The sequence below is a fragment of the Lissotriton helveticus genome, chromosome 8, assembly GCF_964261635.1.
Source record: "Lissotriton helveticus chromosome 8, aLisHel1.1, whole genome shotgun sequence".
NCBI lineage: Eukaryota > Metazoa > Chordata > Amphibia > Caudata > Salamandridae > Lissotriton > Lissotriton helveticus.
This window is the reverse complement of record NC_136069.1, coordinates 1,194,052,575-1,194,065,902: the sequence shown is the minus strand read 5'-3', so window position 1 is coordinate 1,194,065,902 and position 13,328 is coordinate 1,194,052,575.

Here is a 13,328-nt window from a genome sequence, read left to right as displayed (position 1 = left end):
ACATCCACCCATCACATGTGTCACCAGTCAGGAGTGACACATGTGATGGGTGGATGTTAGTGTGAGTGTAACACATAGCAGAAACTAGAACATGTCCATCAGGACACTTCAAGGCCCTTAATACTTCCGAGCTCGGCGGAGATGGGTAGGTGTTTCCACGCGGTCACGGGCTGATTAAGCTACACCTGAAAGCTTAACCCCGATGTACTGCCCCGCCGACTACTCATGTGGCTCTTAGACCCTGACCATTAGGCATAGGACTTTCCACAGAGGTAAAATATACCTACACCACATACATGACACTGGCATGTTATTGAGTTCTTCTTTTAATATTTTTTCACTCCGATAAGGTCCTGATGAATCGCAGGTGATTTACCCAATTGCGAGAAACATGTTGACCATTTGTTCTTCAAGACTCGTCTAGGGTCACTCTACCTAACGAGGTGACACCTAGCGAGCTTTTTTCACGGTTTTAATTGTAGTAGGGGGACCTCCAGAATAAAGTAGTTTCCGGCACCCCTTGCTGCATTTTAATCATCACACCAGGCTTACCTGCCATCCTGCCCACACACCCGCACTTCACCACAGGGCAGTTGGATACAAAAGATCTCCGCCAAAGTGCCCCTCTTCGAGGTGAGCCCGTCGGGGATTGCACCGCCCCCCCGACGAGGAGCAACCGCCGATGATGAAGCATGACACCCTTCTGGGTGTGTGAGGCAAATACATCCAACAAAATGGATGCCCAAAGGTGTAATACTCACACCTTCGGTCACGCCAGCTTTATCTAACTTTCCCCTTCTCTCAGGAACAGTTCAGCACTCCTCTTGTTGAATCACCAGTCAGGAGACCATGCTAATAAAAGTTGCCGGGTGCACGTGCCCTAGGCCAGTTCCTGTACACCATTACAGTGTATGTGTGGTCCTTTACCAGCATGTGGGCCTAGTACCCAGGACACCACAGGCCTCAGCCCAGATTTCCAAAAACATTGAGTCAGGTTTGCATTACCTTTTTAACACAGACCCGAAGCACAGTCTTCTGGTCAGATTTACCAACCAACGTAAATCACAATTGTGTAACCCAAAGTAATGCAATGCAGTGAAATCCACAGCCTTGAGTTACTTTGTGTCAGAGATGCGTCCCATCAGAGTATCCCATGCACCAAACTCTAAATAAGGCCCTTAATTCATATTTGGGGACAGAGCTTTCCTAAAATTCAGTGTTGGCTCCTATGGAAATGGTCTTTGTTACACCATGGTAAATGCCCTTATGTTGTGAAGAGGATTCTTAGGCTCTTTATTACAAGTAATGCTAATTGGTGTAACATTTATTTCACTCTACAAAATCCAATTCTGCTGAGTTGGAATTTATCAGGTGCAATAAATACCGCCAGATTATGAGTTTTGGGGGAATAACATGCATCATTTGGTGCTTACTCCCCAAAAACCTGCATGCTTTGGTTAATCCCGGGCATTTTTCCTCTGATAAAGATCGGCTGATATGGTTTGCTAATATTTATCACATAAACACATAACTGAGATATCTGTGGTGACATCAGTTACCACCCGTATTGCAATTAACCGGGTATCCTGTGATCATGAGTCCTTAGCACAAGTAAGAAAAACATTTTATCAAGAAGGGTTTACAGTGAGAAGCAGTTGGGCGCACGTTGGCGCGGAATTCCCTATTCACAATTCCATAGATTATGATGGGGGAGTGGTATTTTGAGTTGAGTTTGATACTAGTTTTATTTAAATACTTTCAGTTATTGCAGTATATCAAGCCGAGAATCTTGGGTGCAATCCAGGCAGAAAACAGCTAAAAGAGAGAATGGCTAAACATATAAATACAGCACATTCCCAAAGACATTAATTGTAGCACCCAGAGCAGTGGTTCATTTTAAGACTTTGACAACGAAATACAGTGTATTTATGGGCAGAGTTCCACTTTTTTTATTTGGATAGGTATGCTACATACAGCACAAAACAACACGCTTTCAAATTGTAGGTTTATATAGGCATCTTTAGGTCACACATCAAATATGCCTGCCTTATTCTTCAGGCTTGACACTGATGGGCATTTGCTACTTTTCAGTATTTCTCGACTTTTTAGATCTTACAGACAGTCTTTTGATGCACCAGGAAAATTACGCCATGGGGCACATTCTTCATTACAGCCTCATAACAAAACTAGAACACTATTGGGACAAAAGGCACAGGCTGCTTTCAAGATCCTGTGGGCTTTTCCATGATTCTGTTCTTCAGTTGTCACTTTCGTGTGCTATTGACTGCGCAACAAAGGAATTGGATCTCCTGGGAATCTTGAGCTTGAAAGGAAGTGGATCTCCTGAGAATCTTGGGCTTGAAAGGAATTGTATTGCCAGGGAATCTTGGGCTTGAAAGGAATTGGATCTCCTGGGAATCTGTAGCATCCTGCTACAAAGAACCACAGACACAGGTTCTTATATTTTAGGAGCTTTATTGTAATACAACTTGTCTCGACCCTGTCCCTACTCTAACTGCCCTCATCCTGTTCTGGCTCCTCCTCTTCCCCTCGGCCCATCTAGCTCCGCCCATCCCAGCTACTAGACTGTCAACTATATTACATCTCCCCCTTTCTTAACAAAATGAGCTTAATGTCTTCAGTGTTCGCAATTCTTCAATCCACCACACGGGTCGGCGGACGGCCTGTTTTTCAAACTTCAGTAGTGTCGAATCAGTGGTGGGCTTGGCTTTGGTCAATCTTTCTGTTGTCTTGATCAAGGCATTCTTGACCACGTTGCGTGTGAACTGTTTACTCTCACGGTCCGCAGTCCTCATGTTTCCTTCCGGTGGTGTGACTCCGGTTGGTTCAGATGCTCGATCTCTTTCACAAGTGGATAATGTTCCGGTCCTCTTCCGAGCACCCGCATCTACTTTTGCTTCCATTTGTCTTGTCCGGCCGAGGGCAACACTGCCCTCAAATTCAGAGTCATGTATACCAGACAGTACGGTGTTACCTGATGAGACTGTCTTGGTTTGGTTCGGTAACTCATTCGCCGCATCTACTCTTACTTCCTTTTGGCTAGTCCGGTCGAGAGCAACACTGCCCTCCAATTCAGGGTCATGTATGCCAGACAGTACGGTGCTATCTGCTGAGATGGTCTTGGTTTGGTTCAATAACTCATTCACGGCCTCGGGTTGTCTGGCGAGCTCGTGAGCTATCGGTGCATAGGCATGTTTCTCTCTCATCTGATGATATTTCTCTACTGATACATCCGGCTTTCCTTGCGGAGTGACTGGCTGGTCCCTTCCCATCCGGTTACTAAGGTCCACTGTCTCTGTTTTCCTTTTGTAGGTCCTTTGAGTCAGCCTCGCGGACCCCTTCAGGGGTGACGGTGTCTGATCTGTGTCTGGATATACTTGTGACTGACATGACAGGTTGTCCTGTGGAGTGACTGAGTATTCAGAGATCTTAGTGTGTGACATGTTGCTCTTGACGGGAAGGATGTCCTTTGGTTCCATGGTGCGTTCGGATGGTTGACGTCATGTCTGTTGTCGGGACCTTGACTCGGTCGACTCACGGGATTGAACAGACATGTTCTCTGGGTCAGAGAAGTCCTTTGTCGACCTCCAGGATCGGGCAGATGCGCTCTCTGAATCAGAGGAGGTCCATGCCATACCCCTTTTAAAGGATCGGACAGACGCGCTCTCTGAACCAGAGGAGTTCCTGGCCATAGACGTGCTTTCTGGGTCAGAGAAGTCTTTTGTCAACTTCCAGGATTGGATGGATGTGCGCTCCACGTCAGAGAGATCCGTCTTCCCATTCCGTCTCAAACATTTCTTTGACACTGTCTCGGGTAATGGATTTTTGAATTCCGTAGTCCGTGACAAATTGCTCTTTCCTTTTGAATTGTCTTTGAGATGCTTCTCCGTGTGCCTTTGTTGAAGCATCTTCAATGCCGTCTCATTTGGGGGGTTGTCTGATGACCCCGTGCTTGTTCTTTGGGCTTGATCCCAAGCTTTTGCCTCTTTGTCCTCCTCGCCTGAAGTTAACGATTTCCTCTCCGTTTCTTCGTTGTCGCGGGAGCCAAAGATGCATGGATCTTTTCTGGTTCGTTGCTGTGGAGGATCAGTCCGTCTTGTGCGACCTGTTTCTCCTTCACACTTGTTTGATGCTCTGACACCTCTGATCTGGGGTTGATGTGGTCTCCTGCCAGATGTTTCCTCGGACTCGTCTTCACTGCTTGACGACTGATGTTCCTGCGCCGACTTCAGGTGTTGACCAGTGCGACTCCTTCTAGGGTTTGTCTTTCTCTCCCACTTGTTGTGCAGGATGCCCTCTTGTCCAGGAGTGCGATCTGTCCCACTTGACGCTCTTTCCTCATCAGAGAACTGTGTGTCATGCTTTGAATGACTCTTTGAGGAACTCTTGGGGGGTGAATAACTCCTTGGAATTGTCTTTTGGATGGTTGACTCTGATTCTGAGTAGTCCATGTCACTTTCTTTGTCACTGTATCTTTCCCACTGTCTTTTGTTTGCTGGTCTGCCTTCCCTCTCTCTCCTTTCAGTTTTGTTTGTTTTCTGAGTTCTATCTTCCCAGGTATCTTGATGGTTTGCTCTCAGGTGCACGTCCTTGAATCCGTCTCTTGCTTTTATCTGCATTCCAATTTCGGCCTTCTTGATGATTTCCTTTAACGACCAATGCCCTTGCAGGATCTTGCGCTTGGTGTCAGGGTTTGTGCAACCTTCAACTATCCGAAGTCGAACCGCGTCCTCATTTGTAAAAGTGTTGAAGTGGCAGCCTCGTACCAGACTTTGTAACCGAGTGATAAAGTTTGGCAACGGTTCGCCTGGTTCCTGCCGTGCTGTATTGAAAACCATGCGATTATGATCCACATCTGTCTGTGCGTTGAGATGGGCACAGAGCTCCCTTTGGAGTCTTTTATAGATTTCTGTATCCTCTTTGGAAAATGTCCTGATTGGGCATCGGCCCTCAGGACCCACCAGATGGAGGAGTAGTATCAAACATTTTCTCTCCCTTTGCTCACCATTGGCTTTTAAGAAATCATCCAAAGCTTCGAGCCACCAGTGTCGTTTGAGATCCGAGATCCAATCATCAGTCTGCACCGCTGGGGGCGGTACTTCAATGTATGGAGTGGCCCACTGTGCTACATCTCTTCCCGCCATGAGAGAGGGAGATTCTGGTCAAGGTCTTTGGTCTGGTTGTTTGCTTAGCAATTGATAGTCTTTGTAACCACAGTATGCGCCGGTGAATGAGCTTGGATGGTTCTACTCTCTCCGGGGTCCTCTGTAGGACTGCCCTCCTCTGGGTCTTCAGCAGTTCTGCCCAGCAGCTCTTCTCCCTTCGGCGCTCTTCGGTTTGTGCTCAGCGTCGTCTTTATCTGTCTCTTGCATTTGCTTATGCTTGTTCCATTGTGCTGTTGTCTTTGCTTGGTCTTGGTGTTTGCTTGTGCTTCTTTTCTTTTACATCCACGTGTTACTTCATTACATTCGCCACTGCGCATTCGCTTGCGTGCGCATTCGCTTGCGTTTCTCAATGTTCACGTTTCCACCCGTGCTGACATTTGTTTTTGTCAATGCATGTTTGTTAAGTCACTCTTGTGGTTGTTCGTGCTTATTCTGTTTTGGTTGCCAAGACTTGTTCATTGTTGTTCACGCGCCGTTATCCACGCTTATTTATTTGCCTTACCAGTGCCTATTTCTTGGCATTTACCAGTGCTTGTTTATCTGCACCTACCAAGGCTTGTTGACGTGCATGTACCACTGCTTGTTTATTTGCATGCACCAATGCTTGTTTATTTGCACGTATCAATGCTTGCTTGCCTTTGCCGATATTTGTTTGGTCTTCGCCAATGCTTGTCTCATTTGCATATACCAATGTTTGTTTCTTTGCATGTACCAATGCTTGTTTATTTGCATGTATCAATGTTTGCTTGCTTGTCTTTGCCAATGTTTGTTTGGTCTTCGCCAATGCTTGTTTTATTTGCATACACCAATGTTTGTTTATTTGCATGTACCAATGCTTGTTTATTTGCATGTACCAATGCTTGCTTGCCTTTGCCAATGTTTGTTTGGTCTTTGCTAATGCTTGTTTTATTTACATATACCAATGTTTGTTTGGTCTCCGCCAATGCTTGTTTCTTTGCTCTCGTCAATGCTTGTTTATTTGTTCTTGCCAGTGCTTGTTTATCTCCATTCGCCAATGCTTGTTTGTTTGCTTCAACCAATGCTTGCTTATTACCTCTTGCCTGACTTCAAAATGGCCGCCTACAGTTCGCACAGGGATGGTGTCCCGAGAGTTGCCTGACTCAAAGATGGCCGCCGTGGTTATCTGCAGGCACTACTTTCTCTCTCTTCATTCGACCCCCTTTCTTCACACAGGACTCACCGGCAGTCGTTTTCAGGGTCAGCACACTCCGGATTTGGCTCCCTCTGGTCAAGGCCACAGTCAGGTGAGGATGGGGTGGGCTCCCGCCTTACTTTGCAGGGTCTCGCGCTCCTTCAGCGGGGCCCTGCCAAAGCTCACGCATCGGGGGTGAGGTTTTCCGACGTCAGACCTCACCTGGGCTCAAATTTCAGCACGCTCAGCAGCGCTTAGCAGTAGACCTTCGTGGGGCGATCCACCCCAGGATTCACTCTTCTCTGGCCACTACAGTCGTCAGGTTGGGTTGGGGTAGGCTCCCAACTCACTTTCGGAGTTCCCGCTCTCCGGTGCCGACAGCGTGCCAAAGCTCACGCATCAGGCGGAGCTCGCGTTTTCGGCGCGAAGGCTTCTTCTTTTCTCCAGCGCTTCAGCGCTCGTGGTAGCGGCTCCCTCTAGGCTCCCACAGTTACAGGAGGGGCAGGGTCACCTACTATTTATCTCTCCTTTTGCTGGCAGCATCACATACAGCAGCAGACTTTCTCCTTTCGACGCTGCAGGGGACAGGGTGTCTTCTAGGGGTTCTGCACGCAGTGGGCTTGCTCATCCCACCCTCGTCGCCAGTTGTAGCATCCTGCTACAAAGAACCACAGACACAGGTTCTTATATTTTAGGAGCTTTATTGTAATACAACTTGTCTCGACCCTGCCCTACTCTAACTGCCCTCATCCTATTCTGGCTCCTCCTCTTCCCCTCAGCCCATCTAGCTCCGCCCATCCCAGCTACTAGACTGTCAACTATATTACAGGAATCTTGGGTTTGAAAGGATTGGATCTCCCAGGAGTCTTGAGCTTGAATGGAATTGGCTCTTCTGGGAATCTTGGGCTTGAAAGAATTGGATCTCTTGGGAATCCTGGGCTTGGTGTACATATTAGGCCAGCCCACGTTCCAGGGATTTGGGAAACAATGGCATTTAGAATGGATGAGAATTTTGGACACATTGGACATTTCACATGCAATGAGCCGAAGAGGACTATGGTCTGCATACGCTGGTGCCTCAAATTAAGAAAGATTTACAATAATGGTCCCATTAATGCTTCTCCTCTTTAGTTTTTCTCTTTCTGGGTTCCCTCAAAGCTTTCAATGATGCCCACTGATAAAACCACATCACCAATGAGAGCACGATACACAACCATCTTGCAAGGTCTAAAAAAGTTTGGGAAATAAGATGACAAATTATGAATACCCCTATCTGAACATCAGCCTTGAAATGTCTTCCATTGACTACAATGTGCTAGCATTACGGAAAGGAGGGTGCTCCTTCGCACGCTGTGCCCTGTTTGAGAGGCGAAATCTTGGGTTGAATACGCAGTGCCCTAGTAATCCATATTGAACTAGTAACCAAATTTGCTGGCCCGATTAGGGTTACGTCTAAATGAGAATGGACCCCACTCTCTGTGCAACCCTGCATTCTCAATTTTAATACTGTCCAATTCAGCAGCATCTGGACGAAAATGATTCCTCGCTATGAAGGACTGAGGAATCATATATGATGGTAAATGTTTTAGTGAGATAACTTACTTATGGTATTTATCAAATTATGTGGTATGGATTATTTACTTAATAATTTTCGATGATCATGTTGTCAAGACAAAGTTGTAAACCTTGTGTTGTCACCAAAATCCCAAATGTGAGGTCTCTAAAAAACTGAGCAGATCATTAATGTGAATCACTTCTCTACATATGTGCACACTTTCACTATGAATATATGTCATGAACATAATTTGTCTGTAAAAAAAATATGAGTACTACAACACTAGAAAAGATGGTGTGCTATATGTCAATTACTATATCCATAAACGTGGGGCAGATTTACAAGAAGGTGCCGCAGCGTGGCACCGCAAGCCCTTAGGGTGCGCCACACTCCTTCACTTTCAGAGCACAGGAATGCAACATATTTACAACAATATGTCGCATTCCTGTGCTCTGCCCTGCGCTGACACACAAACAGCTGTCAAGAGCCGGCGCAGGCACCCTTGCACCATGGTGCAAGGATGCCTGTGTCATGGGGAGATTGTTTTTGTGCCTGCACGAAACCAATCACGACAGGCATTTTCCTCTTTCAATGCATGCTGTAGAATGCAGCACGCATTGACAGGGGAAAAAACGAAAAGAAATGTAAACATTTCTCCTAGTTGCGCCTCGCTACGCCACCCCCATGGTGACGTAGCATTCTGACGCATTTCCAGATTTACCTATCCTCGTAAATCTGGAAATGTGTCTGGTTCCATGGGTGTTTCATGGGAACACCCACAGCAACACGCTTGGAACGCCCCTTTCACGCAAAGTGCTGCGTGTAAAGGGGCCATATTTACAAGGACAGGAAAAGCCACGCAGGGTGGCTTTTCCTGTGCTTGTAAATATGGGGCAGTGAAATGTGCTGCCAGCGCATCACAAAACGTGACGTACTGGCAGCGCAAGGGGCTTGTATGTGGAGAAGCGTGGATCAATGATTAGAGCGGCAGACCCTGATGCAGAGGTCTGGCCTGGGACCAGGGTTCAATTCCTGCCTCGGCGGTTCTTGGACTCACTCTCCCCAGACCTTATAATTCTCGCCTCGGTGCCTAGTCTAATCATGGGTCCCACTCTGTGACTCTGGGCAATAGCTTTCTTAATCTCCACAACAGCCCCAGCAGCGCTTGGATGCCTGGCTTCACCTTGGGGGTGCCCAGGAGTGGACATTTCACATGGAAAAGCCAGGAAGGGTTCCACAGCGGTATGAGTGCAGCGCCGGGACGCCCCGTCGCGTGAGCAGCCGTGCGCTTTACAAATACAACATTTATTTATTTTATTTAAATGTGCCCCCTAGTTCGGTGGTATTTATCCCCCGTTTTGTCCCTCGTGTTACTGATATCTTACCTTCATCAGGACAAGGTCGAAGGCTGATGGAATGGAATCAGGCTGACCTTTGTCAATACTTGTGTGATGTACAATGCAAGCCATGTTGTGCAGTAGTGAATGCTGATTAGTTGTCAACTCCGTTGTTACCTTTTGCCTGTCCGCGATTTTATTTCCAACGGGGACACATGAGCTTATACTCTTTCAAGGGTGGGTCGCGTGTCTTTTTGCATCATTGGCTTGGCTGCACAGCTTATTGTCCACCTGCTCGCATTTTTGATGGTCAATGGCCTCTGTATGTTTCTCTCTTATACCATTTATTACTTTCTGCCTTTATGCTCAATATCTTATTATAACAAGCTGCACGTAATTTGTGTTCTTATAGTGTGCTTTTCGTCTTATATGTTCATATATATTCATATGACGTGGTTCTTTTATATAAACCTAAAATGTGCATGTGTAATATTGTAGAATAATTCCCATACATTTTTTCTCCCATTACATCACTAGTGACAAGGACAGTTCCTCACTAGTGCTCTGAGAATCACTATAAAAGCAGGTCTTCGGCTCCCACAGGAAGAGAGGAGCATTTTCTACGTCCAGTGAGCTGGTTATTTTTTCACCAAGGGTGTTTATTAATAACGCATTGGATTCTTATAGACAGATCTTGGCATTGCAGGCTCCTGGCTGTTTGCCTTCCCATTCAGGTATGTAGCAAATGTACCATACTCCTCGTACTGGCAGACATTTCTGTGCTAATTATTATTAGCTGTGACTTGTCAATAAAGGAAATCATATGTAAGAAGCTTCCTATTTCTGTATTGTTTCCTTTTGTTCATTGATTGATTCTAGTCTTGTGCAAAAATGTATGAAGAACTAATATAGTAGATTATCAAAGTCATTGTGTCACCCTAAGAGGGACGTGTACGCCCAGATGTACACTGTGCCACTCGAAGCAAGCTATACCTGGCTGATGACCCATAATAAGGGTGAAACCTGTCCTCTGGTGCTTGTATTCCTGCTCATGGAGGACCTGGCCTGGCATTGTGGGCTGGACTGTTCCCTTTGGAGCAGGGTCAAGACTCATTTGCATATGACTGGGTCCAAACTGAGGTGGTAAGGTGTGCAAAATAATGTTAGACTCGTATGTGGCCTGAGTAGTGACTAGTGGCTGAGAAAATTCAAGCATTCCAATCCATCACTTTTCCCTATACTTTAGTGTGTCGCCCTAAGTAGGCCGATTAGTCCCAGACGTTGGACCAGTGCACAAAGTGTCACTGAAAGCTTGAAGCAAGCTGTACCTGGCTGATGAGCCCTAATAAGGGCACTACCGGTCATGGATTGCATGTGTTCCAGTTTAGGGAGGACCTAGCCTGGCAGTTTGGGCTGCTTCTCACCGGAGCATGGTCAAGTCTAGTTTCCATATGGCTGGGTCCAAACTGAGGTCGTACAGTGTGCCAAACGTATGATGTACTGGGATGCAGCTCGAGTAATTACCAGTGGCTGAGATTAATGCAAGTATTCCGACAATCGTTCTTTTATAAACTTCATTGGCAGGAGAGGCATCCATGTCTTGTTCTGCTTGAGTGAAGCTTGCACTGTGAGTGCTTTGAATGTACCTGCTGTGTGTGAATCATTTGCTACTATACCTACTGTGAATTATGAAACCTTGCCCTGTGGATGCTTGTATTGTATTTACTCTGTGTGAGTACAACTGTGTCTTCTGTTGTCAGTGTTGTACCCAGTCTGTTTGAATAATGAAAACTTGCACTGTTGTACATGTCCTGTGTGTCTGCTAAGGGAAGCTTGCAGAGCAAATGCTTGAACTCTAACTGCTCTGTAAGTGAGTGATGCTTGCATTTCTATTGTTAGTACTTTTCAGTATGATATCCGGAACCTTTATTACTGTGCCTGTTTTATGTGTGAGGGAAGATGCACTGCTGGTACTTACCCTCAGGACAAGCATCCACCTGCTGTATCAGCTGTGTGTGTGAGAGATGCTTGCTATTGTACTTGGTCTGTGTGTTAGGGAAGAGTGGCTGCTGATGCCTGGACCATACTGATCTGACCATAAGGGACGCTTACACACTAGATGGCTGTATTGTAATGTTCTTTAAGTGTTTTGGACCGGCTTTTGGAATGGGCAGAGGAAAAGTCTGTCCTGTCTGATCTCCAGTATGGCTTCCGTTCCGGTCTGGGGACTGTAGAGCAGGGTTTGAACCTTTTAATGTTGGTCGGGAAGTATACGAGGGCAAAACAGGGTAACCTGTTTTTGGCCTTCGTTGATCTCTCTGCCGCCTTTGATTGTGTGATCCACTCTAAGCTGTGGTTACTACTAGAACAACTTGGGGTTGAATCTAATATCATTTATTATCTTAAGCATTTTTATAGCGACGCCTCAGCCCGCGTTCGCTTTGGCCTAAAGGGAGAACGCACCGATAAAATTCCAATCAGGAGTGGGGTCAAATGGATTGGAAGAAGTTCTGTGCAATGATAGCTCGGATGCCCCTTATGTAGGTGGCCGCCCAATACCAGCACTACTGTACGCTGACGATGCCGTACTTATGTCACGTACTCAAGTGGGCCTACAACGTGTGGTTGATAGTTTCTCCCGTTTTATGAATGAGCTGGGCCTGAAAGTCAATACAACAAAAACTTTCACTATGTATTGTGGTAGGCAAAGCAAACCAGAGAGGCCTATTTTTATAGCAGGACAGAAACTCGATTTTGCCAAGCAGTTCTCCTATCTTGGGATACTCTTCGCTCAAAATGAGACGTGGACCCTAGCTGTGTCTGCAAAACAACTTGAACTGTTACGCTCGACCACTGCTCTTAAAATCTTTTCAAATAAACTAGGGACCAGACCACCTGTAGAACTAATTAAAATTTATAAAGCTAAGTGTGTGGCTGGCGCTACCTATGGTAGTGGGGTCTGGGGATTTGCAAACCACGCACCCATTTAGATGGCTGAAAACTCATTTTTAAAACATATTTTGGCACTTCCCAAAAGCTCTCCTAACTACAATTGTCACTCAGAACTGGGTCTCTCTCATATATCAGACCTAAATAAACTAGAGCCTGTACTATTATGGCACAGGCTCTGGACACAAGATACAACACAGTTAAATAGTGATGTTCTGACAGACATTTTAAAACTAGAGGGAGCTACAAAAATACCATGGGTGAATTATGTTTGTAACTTTTTTAAGGATATTGAGAGAGAAGATTATTTCTTGAACCCTACTAGCATCTCAGCTATCTCACGGAAAGAGTTGAAGAGGGAGGGTCTAACTTTTCTGGACTCACATAGAATTGCAACGGATGTCTTAAAACCTTCTGTCTTACAGCATCAAATGGTTTTAACAACTTTTAATATTCAGCCCTATTTAATCTATGTATCGAATAAATATGAGCGTTTTTTACTTTCACGCTTTAGATTTGGAATTTTCCACAGACTGGTTAGTTTTCCTATGATTAATAATTGGACGCATGATCTACCTCCCTGCCCCCGTGATTATATTTCACCTCAGAGTACTATCCATGTCCTCCTGTTTTGTAAATTTTATGATACAACAAGGAAAAATGTTTTACTCCCATTACTTAGAGAATTAGGACACCGACAGTGTCGTTTGGCGATGCTTAATATTCAATGTCTTGACAACCACCTATGTGTAGCAACAATAACATTATATTTAAAAGATGTGATGTGCACCAGGAAAGGCATGAACATTTAAATGCACTGTAAAAACACTTTAAATTTTAAACGTTTATATCTGAGCCTCAATCCCTTGAATTGATTGATTAATTTCTGTATTATAACTATGTATTTTAATAATGTAATCAATGTATTTTTTTATGTGTACTTTTATGATTGCTTCTAACAATCGAAATAAAGATAATGTGATTGATTGACTAATCTTTAAGTGTTAGTGAAAGTTTTCAGGCAGATAGTAAAACAGCAGGAGTAACAAGGTGAAATATATTTTTTTCCTCTTTCCGTGTTTGCTGCATGCTGCAAAAAACAATTCTGCCTGCTACTGAGGCACCCTTGCACCGTGGTGCAAGGGTGC